The sequence below is a fragment of the Lontra canadensis genome, unplaced genomic scaffold, assembly GCF_010015895.1.
Source record: "Lontra canadensis isolate GAN:19392208 unplaced genomic scaffold, GSC_riverotter_1.0 scaffold82, whole genome shotgun sequence".
In the NCBI taxonomy this organism is placed as follows: domain Eukaryota; kingdom Metazoa; phylum Chordata; class Mammalia; order Carnivora; family Mustelidae; genus Lontra; species Lontra canadensis.
In genome coordinates this window covers 6603698-6618623 of record NW_022631076.1, presented here as the reverse complement: position 1 = coordinate 6618623, position 14926 = coordinate 6603698, and the positions used below count along the sequence as shown (strand labels likewise).

The 14926-nt window shown below is 38.3% G+C and overlaps 1 pseudogene; it reads right to left on the bottom strand.

Annotated features, from left to right (window-relative positions):
- Positions 1-4847: 4847 nt before the first annotated feature.
- Positions 4848-5623, bottom strand: LOC116882257 (annotated as a pseudogene).
- Between the last annotated feature and the right edge of the window lie 9303 nt (positions 5624-14926).

The following is a 14926-nucleotide window of genomic DNA, read 5'->3' as shown; positions in this document are numbered from 1 at the left end:
GGTGAAAACACAGAATATTTGAGGCCTTTTATTTAGTTCAAGTCCACCAGGGATGGATTAAGAGTAACCATCAGGTTCACAATTAATTGGATAGACTGAAAACTGGTTAATTCAGAATCCCAAGTGACTCTGTTGAAAAACAAGAGTTAAATTTTACAGCTAAGACAAAATCCAGCACTTACTGATTAAGGGTCTACTTCTGTTTAATATATCACCATTCATCTCCATGGTCCATGCCTTCAGCCCCTAGGCTCCAGTCCACCTGATTCCTTTGCCAATCTTGATTAAGTCAGAGTGATATCTGAAAGGACCTCACCTAACTCTGAAATTAGTCTTATGCTCATAAAGTTGGCTTCCCTGCAGTGAGCAGCTGCCTGTCCATCTAGTCTCAGCCTACTGTGTGAAACCATGTGGGATAGTCTCTCTGATGGGTTTCATCTCTATTTCTGCTTCGTAATTCAGTTCCCCTGCTGGATTTGGAGGCTTGCCTTGAACTCCAGCCCAACTGACTAGGATCTTGTCAACATGCCTAGCACTTGACATTCCCTATAATTTGGCAGTTGGATACTGTTTCCCTGAGTTCCAGCTACTGAAAAGGGTCTTGTTCCAAATTAAATGGACCACCCAGACTCAGAGCCTGCCACTCACCTGACTTTGTGCATTCCCTTTGCCTGGTGACTCCTGGTGTCCAGCAGATGGGATCCTTATTAACATTAGGGATGCTTGGAACTAACACCACCCTTTTGGAGTATGCTATAAATTACCTTCTATTCCTAGGGGGAAGGCCACTTTAAACCCAGCCAGTGCTTTTCCCTACCACTGGTTCTATTTCCAGCTACTTGTCCCCACACCTACCCCACATATATCAAGGCTTAGCATGCCCTGCTACCCACAATCGTAACATATACTAATATGTTAAGAATCTTGTTTGTCTAAATTACTTTCACTGACACCAAATTTAACCTCAACATGATTTAATGTTTCTGCTGAGTCTGTATTATGTTCAGCAAAGCATATAAACCTATAGGATAAAGATTTGGGAGTTTATAGTTCAATGCAATATATCTGAAAGGCAGTAGTTGACAAACCAATATTATACTGTATTTCTGAAGTTAATGTTAGAAATGCAGCCAAGATTGATGAGACTCTAAATGATAAGTTGAAGGAGAGAATACATAGCTGCTCTTGGTATGAGAGGAAGCCTGCAGAAAAGAGATGCTCACTGTTTAGTTTTCCAAGTTTCTCAGGAGAAAAAAGTCTTGAACTTTTTTGTGGAGTCATTTATGTAGAAAACAATGGTACAAAGAAACTTGCTGAGGGAGAAAGAGGAAATGATTGGCTATCATAAGCATATTGTTGATCGGAGGAAGCACCCCTTGAAGGTTTAATATAGAGCAGTCCATTTGAGTGGACTAACAGTCATAACACCTGCTCAAAGAATACTTAATCTCTCCTTAATTAGATTGGCAGTGCCATAAGGTGAGCCAACAATAAACCATAGAATATGTCAAGTTTATTTCCAAGTCCTGCTCTTCCTATTTAGGTTTGTAATTATGTCTGTACTACCTGAGAACTGGGCACTTTACCCTCTTGGGCAATGCCTCTCCTGGCTATGACCCTGCTGCCAAGAATTACCTGAATCTCAAAACCAGTGCCACAAATCTAAGAAAGGGATAAATTTAAGATGAAGGAATTAAGCTGTAAAATGTTTGACTTGCAGGTATCAAATAGTAAATTGGACTTCTTGGGTAGTCAGTAGAAGTTCTACTGATGCAATAAAATCCCTTCATTTGGTTGGTAGCTAATCCTCCCTGTTAGGATCTGCAGAGCTAAGGACTAGAACTCCAGTAAATGGGATCCTGGCCAATCAGCTCTTGTGCTTCTGTATAAACCTACAGTAAAGTGTACTAACGGTGAGCACTGGCCACCACGCTGACATTATAGAGTTGAAAATGTTGCACTAAAACACATAGGTGGTGAATGTTTAACATCAGTTGGATAACTTTTTTTTTTAAACAGAGAAACAGAATGATTTAATTTACAAAATTTTTCATTGTCCTGCAGAGTGGCCTACCTTATTATTGACTTATAAGAAATAATTGTATGTATGGTATAACAGACATACAATGTTAGCTTCAGGTGTACAACATAGTGATTTCACACTAAAAATGATGCAAAATGATCCCAATAAGTCTAGTTACCACCAGTCATCATGCAGCGTTACTACAATATTACTAAGTATATTCCTCATGCTGTGCATTGCATCTCATGACTTATTTTGTAACCGGAGGTTTGTACTTCTTGATCCCTTGCACTCATTTTGCACTCCCCAAGTCTCCTCTCTTCTGACAATTATTGGTTTGTTCTATGTATTTATGAATCAGGGGTTTGCTTTGGTTTGTTTTATTTTTTTAGATTGCACATGCTTGTGAAACCACGTGGGGTTTGTCTTTCTCTGACTTGGTTCTACTTGGCATGATACTCTCAAGGTCTAACCATGTTGTTACAAATGGTAGGATTTCATTCTTTTTCGTAGCTGAGTAGTATTCCATTGTGTCTCTATACATTATGTCTTTTAACCATTCATCTAGCAATGGACATTTAGGTTGTTTCCACATCTTGGCTATTGTAAATAAATTTCAGTGAATGTGAGGGTGTATTTATTTAAATTAGCACTTTTGTTTTCTTCACATAGGTACCTAGTAGTGGAATTGCTGCATCCTCTAGTGTTTCTGTTTATTTTTTGAGGAACATCCATACTGTTCTCCGTGGTGGCTGCATCCATTTACATTCCCACCAACAGTGCACAAGGTTCCCTTTCCTCTGCATCCTCACCAGCACTTATTATTTTTGTCTTTTTGATAATCACCATTCTGAGAGGTGTAAGGTGGTATCTTTACTGTGGCTTGGATTTGTATTTCCCTGATGATTAGTAATGTTCAGCATTGTTTCATGGGCTTTTTGGTCATCTGTATGTCATCTTTGGAAAAAGTCTATTTAGATCCGTTTTTAAAATCAGCTTTTTTTTTTATTGTGTTGTATGGGTTTTTAATTATATTTGGATATTAATAGGTTTATGATTTGAAGATATTGTCTCCCATCCAGGTGGTTGCCTTTTTGTTGTTGTTGTTCTTGATGGCTTCCTTTGCAGTACGGAAGTTTTTTTAGCATGATGTAGTCCCACTTGTTAATTTTTGCTTTTGTTTTCCTTTTCTTTGAGACAGAGTCAAGAAAAATCACTAAACTCAAAAAGCTTGCAGCTTATATTTTCTTCTAGGAGTTTAATGGCTTCAGGTAATACATTCAACCTTTTAATCATCTTGAGATTTGGAATCCAGTTTTATTCTTTTACACAAGCCATGAAATTTTCCCAACACTATTTATTGAAGAGACTCCTTTCCCCCTTGTATATTCTTGGATTCCTTGTTATAAATTAATTGACCATATATGCTTTGACCTATTGCTGGGCTCTCTATTCTCTTGCACTCATCTGTGTTCTGCTTTTGTGCCAATACCATACTGTTTTGATTACTATAGCTTTGTAGTATAGTTTCAAATCAGACAGCATGATACCTCTTGCTTTGCTCTTGAGATTATTTTGGCTATTCTGGGTATTTTGTGGTTTCGTACAGATTTTAGAATTATTTCTCTGAAAAATGCTACTGGAATTTTGATAGAGATTACAGTGGATCTTTTGATTGCTTTGAATAGTATAGATATTCCGTGCTCATGGATTAAATAATATTGTTAATGTATCTATTTATTTGTCTCTTCTATTTCTTTCATCAATATTTAAAATTTGTCAATGGATAGATCTTTCTTGGGTTAAACTTATTACTAGGTATTTCATTCTTTTTTTTTTTTAATTTTTATTTATTTATTTTGACAGAGAAAGAGGTCACAAGTAGGCAGAGAGGCAGACAGAGAGAGAAGGGGAAGCAGGCTCCTGGCTGAGCAGAAAGTCCGATGTGGGGCCCGATCCCAGGACCCTGAGACCATGAACTGAGCTGAAGGCAGAGGCTTTAACCTACTGAGCCACCCAGGCGCCCCAGTATTTTATTCTTTTGATGCAATTTTAAGCGGGATTGTTTTCTCTATTTATCTTTCTAATTGTTTATTAGTATATGAAAATGCAACACGTTTTTGTTTTTTTATTATGATGATGATGATTATTAGTAAGTTCCATGCTCAGCATGGAATGCAATCTGGAGCTTGCACTTAATGACCCTGAGATCAAGACCTGAGCTGAGACCAAGAGTCAGAAGTTCAGTTGACTGAGTTGCCCAGGCGCCCTTGTGTATTAATTTATTTAATATAAAATATACTTTTCTTGACTCAGAGGGTCATAAAAATTACTGCTAAAGTAGATACCAGGCAAACAAAAGGTGATGTAGAGGTCCAGTTACCTTGGGGTTTAAACTAAGAGAAAAGGTCATGTTTTCATGCAGTACCTACTTCTTTCTTTAAATAACAATTGTGACAAACAGCAGAAAGAATTGTGGAATGCTGCACTTGTGATCCATACAAAACACCAACATTTTGGATTATGCATAATTTAAGGAAATGTCTCAAACCCTTTTTAAATACTGTAGTAGCTAAAAAGGCATACCTTACTTAGGTGGGTATAGGAATGCAGTTTAGAAAAGAGAGCTATTCTTCGATTTCTTCAAAATCACTGAGCAAGAAAAGCAACATTGAACTTCCATATTGATTTTACACAACCTCTACATAGTACCCTGACTTAAATCCAAGAGCAAAACTTAAGATTCTCTTCCTCTATTTTTGGTAAAAACTACATCGTAAAGTTAGAAGACCTTTCCCTCAGGATTTTACCTGGGAGTGGCCTTTTTAATATTTTATTTAAAAGAGGGTAGGTTTGGCACTTTTATACTGATGTCACCTATGTTAATATTTCTTGGGATCTCAGGAAGATTCACATTCTTTACAGGTGATCGAACACAGGCTGGAGCCCCACCCTCTAAGCCAGCCTAGGATTTCTCCAGTTTATTTTGTGCATAACTTTGTGTAACAATCACATCCATGTTGGTCCCCATTGCCATTTCTGGAAGAGTATTGTGAACCTTGGGGTGTCTAGGTGGCCCAGCTGGTTAAGTGTCCAATTCTTGGTTTCAGTTCAGGTTATAATCTCAGGGTTGAGCCCCTTCTGGGGCTTTGTACTCAGTGGGGAGTCTACTTGAGGATTCTCTCTCTCCCTCTTCCCCTCCCCCTGCTCACATTCTCTCTCTCTCAAATAAATCTTCTTTAAAAAAAAATATTGTGAACCTTGTCTGCATGGAAAATTAAATCCAGTTCAGAGACATATTCAAAACACTTGTCTAATGTTTCCACAAATACTTGAACTACATCCAAAACACCAAGTTCATTTTCCGAAGAATCCACACAGAAGTCAAAATATAATGTTGTATAATGTTTGTAAACAAGTTTGTTGTCAGATTGTCCAATTAATAATACCTCTTCTAGGAAATTACAGAAGTTTTCATCCCTTAGATACCTTATGGATTGTCTCTCTGATATTTTGCTGTTATAGATCTTTACAGTAGGGCTGGTAGAACTTGGAGAGCCACAATGTCCCATGGTTGTCGAAGATGAGTATCTTCTTCATCCCAGATGAGCTGGCCTGACTGGGTGGGGGCTGGTGGGTGAGCCTTCCCTGGGGATCTTGCCAGCAATCTTTCACCACCTGTTGTATATTAATTTTGTATCCTACAACTTTAATGACTTCATTTATTAGTCCTAAGTGGTTTTTTTGTTTGTTTGTGGAGTATTTAGGGTATCCTATTTATTCTGTCCTATCATCTATAAATAGTGACAGTTTTACTTCTTCTTTTCTAATTTGTGTGCTTTATATTTCTTGTCTAATTGCTATGGCTAGGATTTCTAATACCATGCTGAATTAAAATGGTGAGAGTAGGCATCCTTGTCTTGTTCCTGATATTAGAGGAAAGGCTTTCAGTTTTTTACCATTGAGTATGATATTAGCTGTGGGTTTGTCATATATGGCCTTTGATATGTTGAGGTACATCTCCTTTATACTTCATTATGAAAGGTTGTTGAATTTTGTCAAATACTTTTTTTGTTTTGCACCTATTGAAATGGCCATATGATTTTTATCTTTCATTTTGATATGATATGCAACTGATGTTGTTTGATATGCAACTCTTGAACCATCCCTGCATCCCTGGAATAAATCCCACTTGATCATGATGTATGATCCTTGTAATATATTCCTTAAATTCCTTAAATTTGTTAACATTTTGTTGAGGATTTGTGCATCTGTGTTATTAGAGATAGTCACCTATAATTTTCTTGGGGGCATCCTTGTCTGGTTTTGGTGTCAGAGTAATGCTTGCCTCATAAAATAAAATTAGAAGCATTCCCTGCTTTTCAATTTTTTGGAGGAGTTTGAGAAGGATAGGTTTTAAATCCTCTTTGAATATTTGGTAGAATTCACCAGTGAAGCTGTCTAGTCCTAGGCTTTCTGTTCAGAGATTGTTGATACTAATTCAATCTCCTTACTAATAACTGGTCTCTTCAGATTTTCTGTTTCTTTATGATTCTGTCTTGGAAGATTGTTAAGTTTCTGGGAATTTATTCATTTCTCCTAAGTTGTCCAACTTGTTGACATATCATTGTTTGTAGTAGTCTCTTATTTTTTGGATTTCTGTCATATCAGTTGTGATTCCTCTTTGATTTTGTTCTTTTTTCTTTTGAGACCTTTTTTCCCCCTTGGTGAGTCTAGCTAAAGGTTTGACAGTTTGGTTTGTTCATTCAAAGAACCAGCCTCTTTGCTTCATTGATCTTTTCTATTGTTTTTTTAGTCTCTATTTTCACTCTGATCTTTATTGCACTTTGGGCTTCATTCTTCCTTCTTCTTCTTCTTCTTCTTCTTCTTTTTTTTTTTTTGTTTCCTTAAGGTATTTTCTTACTGATTTTCTGTCTAGACGATCTATCCATTAATATAAGTGAGATGTTAAAGTCCCCTACTATTATTGTATTGCTGTCAATTTCTCTCTAAGGCCTGTTAATGTTTGATTTATACATTTTGGTGCTTCTATGTGGGAGGAGTGTATATTTATAAACATTATAGCTTCTTGCTAGATTGACCCTTTTATCATTATGTAGTACTCCTCTTTGTCTTTTTTTTTTAAGTCTTTGTTTTAAATTTATGTTGTCCAATATGTGTATAGCCATACTAGCTTTCTTTTTGTTTCCATTTCCATGGAATATCTTTTTTCCATCCCTTTGCTTTTAGTCTGAATATGTCCTTCTAAATCAAATCTCTTATAGATACTATATAGATGTCTTTTTATCCATTCAGCCACTCTTTTGTTTTGATTGAAGAATATAATCTATTTACATTTAAAGTAATTATTGACAGATATGTACTTAATCCCACTTTGTTAATTGCTTTCTGGCTATTCTCTTATGGTTACTGTGTGAAGTTCATATATTAACTTGTGTGTACTATAACAGTGTATTTTAAGTTGAGAGCAAATTAGATTTGAGTGCATTCCAAAACTATGTTTTTGCTCTCTTCCCCCATGTTTTATGTTTTCAATGTCACATTTTATATCTTTTCCTTTTATGTATCCCTTAACTAATTATTGTGGTTTTAGTTAATCTTAATAGTAGCTTTATAAATGTCTAATCCACTGCCTTTCCTATGTTTATCTTTTCCGATGAGATTTTTACTTTTTTATGGTTTCTTGTTATTGATTAGTTCCATTTCTTTTCAGCTTAAAGAAGTCCCATAGCATTTGTTGTAAAGCCAGTTTAGTAGGGATAAACTTTAGCTTTTGCTTATCTGGAAAGCTATCTCTTCTTCAATTCTGAATGATAACCTTGTTAGGTAGAATATTTTTGGTTCTGAGTTTTTTTCTTTCAGCACTATGAATACGTCCTGCCACTCCCTTCTAACCTGCACTCAGTTTCTGCTGAGTAATCTATTGATAGTCTTAAGAGTTTCCTTTGTATATAATAATTTCTTTTTCTCCTGCTTTTATTAACTTTGGACATTTTAATTATAATGTATGTTGGTGTGGTTCCTTTTGGGTTCATCAATTTTGGAACTCTCTGGGCTTCCTGAATCTAGATGTCTCTTTCCTTCCTAGGTTAGGGAAGTTTTTAGCCTGCCTGCCTTCCTTTCTTTCCTCCCTCCCTCCCTCCCTCCCTCCCTCCTCTTTCTTTCTTTCTTTCTTTCTTTCTTTCTTTCTTTCTTTCTTTCTTTCTCTCTCTCTCTCTCTCTCTCTCTTTCTTTCTTTCTTTCTTTCTTTCTTTCTTTCTTTAATTTCTTTTCAGTGTTCCAGAATTCATTGTCTATGCACTACATCCAGTGTTCCATGCAGTATGTGCCCTCCATAATACCCACCACCAGGCTCACCCAACCTCCCACCCCCCTCCTCTCCAACACCCTCAGTTTGTTTCTCAGAGTACACCGTTCCTCATGGTTCATCTCCCCCTCCAATTTCCCTCAACTTCCTTCTCCTTTCCAGCTCCCCATGTCCTCTGTGTTATTCCTTATGCTCCACAAATAAGTAAAACCATATGATAATTGACTCTCTCTGCTTGACTTATTTCACTCAGCATAATCTCTTCGAGTCCTGTCCATGTTGATACAAAAGTTGGGTATTCATCCTTTCTGATGGAGGCATAATACTCCATAGTATATATGGACCATATCTTCTTTATCCATTCATCCATTGAAGGGTATCTTGGTTCTTTCTACAGTTTGGTGACTGTGGCCATTGCTGCTATGAACATGGGGTACATGTGGCCCTTCTTTTCACTACACCTGTATCTTTGGGGCAAATACCCAGTAGTGCAATTGCAGGGTCATAGAGTAGCTCTATGTTTAATTTCTTAAGGAATCTCCACACTGTTTTCCAAAGTGGCTGCACCAACTTGCATTCCCACCAACAGTGTACAAGGGTTCCCCTTTCTCCACATCCTCTCCAACACATGTTGTTTACGGTCTTGTTATTTTGGCCATTCTGACTGGTGTAAGGTAGTATCTCATTGTGGTTTTGATTTGAATCTCCCTGATGGCTAGTGATGATTTTTTTTTTTTCTTTAAAAAGTTTCTTCTCCTTTCTTTTCTCCTTGGGAGGCTTTTCTAATGCAAATATTCTGCTTGATGTTGTTCTATAGGTCCCTTAAGTTGCCTTCATTCTTAAAAATATTGTTTTTCTTTTCTGCTGCTCTGTTGGGGTGAGTTCTATTCCTTTGTCTTCCATCTCACCGACTTTACTGCTTCATCTGGTCTGCTTTTGAGCTCTCTAGTGTATTTTCAATTCAGTTATTGTATTCTTCAGTTCTGTGATGTCTCTTTGGTACTTTCTTACATTTTCTATCTCTTTATTGAAATTCTCAATGTGTTCATTCTTCTCCCAAGATCAGTAAGCATCTTTATGACCCTTGCTTTGAATTCTTTATCAGGCAAATTACTTATCTTTTTATCGTTAAGGTCTTTCTGAGCTTTTTGTTTCTGTGTGTAAGGTGAGGAAGCTCCTCTGTTTTTGGAGTGACCTCATGTAGGTGATGAAGCTTCTCATTTACCCTGCCCTAGCTCTTGGTTGTCTCTCAAAACCTCCAGATTGTCTAAACTTCTTGAATTATTTTTGATATATCTTCACTGTTGAGGGTGTGCTGAGACCTATATAAAGTGAGCATTCCAAGGGGAAGAATCTTAGCCCCTAGTTTCAGGCTGATTAGAAGACAAACTTTCAAGCAGCAGTTTTTAAAGTATGTAAGTATATGTACTATCCTAAGGGGCCACAGTTGTAAAGACTGATGACCTCTAGATCAGGTTACCTGGAGATGTATCGTGGGCAACATTTGCAAAAATTGGGGAAGTGTAGAAACAAGTGTAGAAACTCCTTTGTGTGAAGTCCCATCTCTCATCGAATTTTAGCAAGGCCAAAAGGGTATGCAAAGACTGTTTCTCCCTGATTATCTTATGTGGATGCTTAGCCTCTAGACATGTGGTCAACCTGAAGTCTGTCTCTCAGGCTGAAGTTCCAGGCTAAGTAAATAGGTCTTTTCATAGGAAGACTGGAGTTGTGTTTCAGTCTGCTGTCTGTGTAATGCCCTGGATATGGTGGCCTACCAGGAACAGTCTTTCCTATTGTTACTTTTGGGTGTAGTTCAGGAATGCTGCCACCCTCCCCGCCTCCCACCAGCCACGAGAGCCAGGCAATCAAGGATATCCCCTGTGTGGATTATGATGCCTTTTTGCTTTAGCAGTGTAGAGGTGGAGGGGCAGGGCTCACTCACTGGCCTCAGAAAGGAAGTAGGAAGTGTCTTGATGGTGTCCTTTTGTGGGTTCCAGGAATGCAGTGAAAGAATACCTTACCTCTCTGCATGCACCAGCTTTAGGTTGGGGGTGGACGAATGCCATGACTGATTCCGTTCACCAGCCCTAGCCAAGGAGCAAAGGATGTTACAATTTCCCATGCTTGTGGACTTTAGCTAGGGAGCATGAGAATGCCATGATGGCTCATACTTGCCCAGCTGGGAAGCGGGAGAGTACATGGTTCATACATGTTCTCTGACTTTAGCAAGTCAGCAGGATAGTGGTGTGAATGCCTGGCCCCTCCTGTTTTAGTAAGGTGGCCGGAAGTGCCATGTCTAAGCTAGCTTGTCTGTGTTGACAGAAAAATTGGCACCCATCAGTGCTTTCATCTCTGGGGATAGTTTCAACCATAACCCACTCCTCCAATAGATGCTTTTATTTTATTTTTTAAGTTTTTATTTATTTTTATTATGTTATGTTAGTCACCATATGGTACATCATTAGTTTTTGGTGTAATGTTCCAAAATGCATTGTTTACATATAACACCTAGTGCTCCATGCAATACGTTCCCTCTTTAATACCCAGCAACAGGCCAACCCATCCCCCCACCCACTCCCCTCTAAAGCCCTCAGTTTGTTTTTCAGAGTCTACAGTCTCTCATGGTTTGTCTCCCCCATCTGATTGCTCCTCCTTCGTTTTTCCCCTTACTTCTCCTCCATGCTACTCCTTATGTTCACCAAGTAGGTGAAACCATATGATAATTGACTTTTTCTGCTTGACTTATTTCACAGTAGATGCCTTTAGTTAGCAAATGCTTTTCTTTTACATATATCCAAGGTGATTTTCAAACTGCTCCTTTTTATTTTCCTCTGGGGTGAGACTATGCTATGTGCAAGTTATTCAGAAAGGGAATTTCAGTTTCCCTGAGCACTTTGGGACCTCTGGACATCAGCTCTGTTGGTTTTCTAAGCTAGATATTTTAGGGGTTCATCTTTGTCATGAAGATCCCAAGGGTTAGGGTGCTTGATATGGGGTACCAATACCTTGCTCTTCCAGGAGAAATAAGAGATTCGAGATTCTTCCCTATTGTGTATTGCCCCACTGGTTTTGGGGTTTTGGTGAGATCGTCTCTCTCTCTCCTACTGGTCTCAATGTGGTCTTTTTGTTTTTTTACTTGTGGAGAAGCAGTCGATGTAGTTTCAGATCTTTTGCAGGGGAAAATGATCCATATGTAGCTATAGATTTGGTAAGTTCATGGGAGGAGATAAGTTCAGGATACTCCTACGCTGCCATCTTCTGGATAGTATTTTGGTTATGGGGTGACAGCTGACTGATGAGGATGCTGGCATTGGCTCTCTGGTGGGGAGACAAGTGACCCATCAGGCTGTTGTACAATATTAAGTCATCTTACTGTGGTATTTGTTCCCACATCTGCACAACAACTGAGTCCTTATTGTTTATAAAACTTCTGAGGACTGAAGTATATAAAGGGTAAAGGGAAGAAAAATTCTGCAATAGAGGTCAAATAGACTTATAACAATGCCTTGGGAGAAAACATCTGGAGTCTTTTTTTTTTTTTAATATATTTATTTATTTGACAGCAGGAGGGATTGCAATTAGGAAGAGAGGCAGACAGAGACAGGGGGAAAGCAGGCTCCTCGCTGGGCAGGAATCCCGGTATGGGGCTCGATCCCAGGACCCTTAGATCATGACCTGAGCTGAAGGCAGAGGCTTAACCCACTGAGCCACCCAGGTGCCCTAACATCTGGAGTCTTAACCCTAATACTTAGGATTTAAAAGAGTAACTTGTTGAAAAATACTCAATAAAGATAATGTCTATGCATATTTGGATACTTTTTTTCCTCTTTATGGCATGATACTTTGCCACTCATACTATTTATAGTCTCTTTTCAGATGTTAGCCTATCAAGTAGGAGGAAAGAAAACTTCTCAATGGGGCAGTATCAAAAGTATAATGCCTTTCAAAATTCGCAGTATCTAAATAAAGTGGTAGCAGTGAGTTGAGTAAAATACAGGTAATATCAAGGGAAAGTTCTCTTTAGAGAAAATTTACATGTGGCTAAAATGAAAGTTTTGGACTTCCAGAAGGGAAAATGAGAGTAGCTGCAAAGAAAAAAAAAAAAAAATCAAACATCAATGTTGTTTCTCTTTTTAAATTTGTAAATACTTATTTTTAAAATTGATTTTTTGTTATTGAGTTTTATGAATTTTGATAAATACAAAGGATTGTGTAAATGCCCCCAAATCAAGATATCTGAAATTCCTCATCCCCAAAATTCTCTCCTTTCTTGCCTTTTCAAGTAGAACATTCCCCACAGTCTGACCCTTGGCAACTACTCTTCTGTTCTCTTTATCGATGATATGCTGATAGTATCACCACCCAGAAAATAATTAACAACTAATGTATTAAAGAAAATACTTCAAAAATTGATTTAGGTAAATGTTTTTGCAGAGATACATTTGCAGAGAAATTGAAAAAAGCTTTCAAACATAAAACATCTGAAATTCTAAGGTAGAAGTTGAACAAATGTGAATTTGTGGGGGAAAAAATATTTCTGACTATTAAAGCCTGTTCCTGACAATTTACCTTGAAAAACTTCAGGCATCAACTTAATAATGGGACTGGGTGCATAGTAATTCAAAATTATTTTGGGGGGGAAAGCGAACAAACTGTTGAAGACCAGTCAAGGAAAAGATTGGTCCTCCTTTGAAACATTGATTCATCAACCTCTCTCCAAACTAAGATCCTTCTGTTTTCCTTACATATTCCCCTGTATTTCTCCTCTTAAGAAGTTTCATCACTTGTAATTAGGTGTTCATTTAATAATTAATATCTGTCTTCCACGATGTTCAGATGTATTGCTTTACCAATCTAATTGCTAGATTTAGGACCAAACCTGGGATCCTTGAGGGCAAAGATCACATCTTTTTATTCCCAGATTCTGGTACTCTGCCTAACATATAATAATTTGCAAAAAGTGTTTTTTTAAGTGATAGATATAGTGAGAGAGGAGATGTTATGAATCTATTAATGAGTCAAGGGAGAACCTTGTGGGACATCATGGTGGAGTTGGCTAACTCTCGACCAAAATTTCATGCTCACCCTCTCATGACTTGGAGATTTTGTGAGGAGGCAGCAACTCCTGGGATGACATTTCCCAAATCATTGCCAAGGGGATGTGGACAGGAAGATGCCTATAATTTCTGGACCTGCTTTTGTATCGAATGAAGTCATGATGCCTTCTCTGTTCTCTTTCCCCTTCCACTGGTGGGATGGTGAGATCTCCCAGGACTTGGGGGAGGGCATATATATATGGAATGTAAGCATTTGTAGCATTGTGCCTTCGAAAGTTGGGGTTTGGTTGGTTGGTTAGAGCAGTTAGCCTAAGCACAAAGGTCCGGTGTTTTCACTAAGGGAAGACCAGATCCATATCTGTTTAGAAATAACAGACATACACACTTGCCTCAGCAGCAGCAACAATAAAGACAAAGGAAGATTGGGATAGGCAAATCTCCAGTGAATAAATGAATAAGATTTAGTGGCTTAAAAACTTAAACATTTCAACTAGGAGCTGTATCAAAAGAGTAGGTTGAAATGAACAAAACAAAAAAACATACGCCACTAAACAAGCCTAAACAGTGGGAATCCAAACTATAGTGTTCCTGAGGGAAAACAGTCAAAAGAAGAAGAAACATTAAGATAGCATTTACATCTGTTAAAAAGAAGTAGGCAGTAATTGTCAGTGAGGATACTGGCTCAAGGGGAGCTAAGGGGCAGACCAGACAGTGTTGTTCAAAGTCTGAATGAACACTTCTCCTGTGTTTATTAAATACTGCCAAGGCCATATTTCCAGTGCTCAACACATGTTTCCAGGCTTTGCGGAGCATGTCTAAATGCAACTTTGAAAGTCCCCTTCCTTCCTTCTCTTCTTGCTGCCTTTAAAATAGAAATTGAGTAAAGAAAAAAAAAATTGCAATTGGGCATTTAAAATCTGAGAGCATCTTTCTGGTTCAGATGAATTACGGCCCTTTTCATATACTTTGAAAAACTGAGCCAGGGGAATGAAAATAATTTCCACACTCTTCTATATTTCATCCAGTTGGCCAAGAAACAACTATCCACAATGGGCAAAGTGCTGTGGGGAATGCCACAGTTTGTCCTTAGTAAGCTCATAATACGTATGTGTTGAGTGGAGGGTACAGATAGATAGAAGGGAGGACAGGCCCGAGCACAGAGGTTTAAGTGATGCAGCCATCTAGGACAGCCCTGTGACTTTCTGGAAAAAAGTCTCAGTCTCAGGAGGATTGTTTTGTCTGAGAAAGAGGGTCAGGACAAACCGGCTTCAAGGAAACTTACAGATGCCCCTGGGGAGCTGACATTTTAGCCACCTGGGATTGCAAGAGGCAGCAAAATGGATTTTTCTGCACAAGTATGGCTGATTTTGAGGGTCTGAGCAATAGAAAGAGTTGCCGCAGGTCTAGGTTTGCCAAGCTTAGATGTAGCTGACCCCTTCAGCTCATGCCCCTGAAAACTTGACTTGAGGGCCCAATGTCACTGCTGAGCTCTGGGCGATGGCTTAGCTGGTTTTCGTG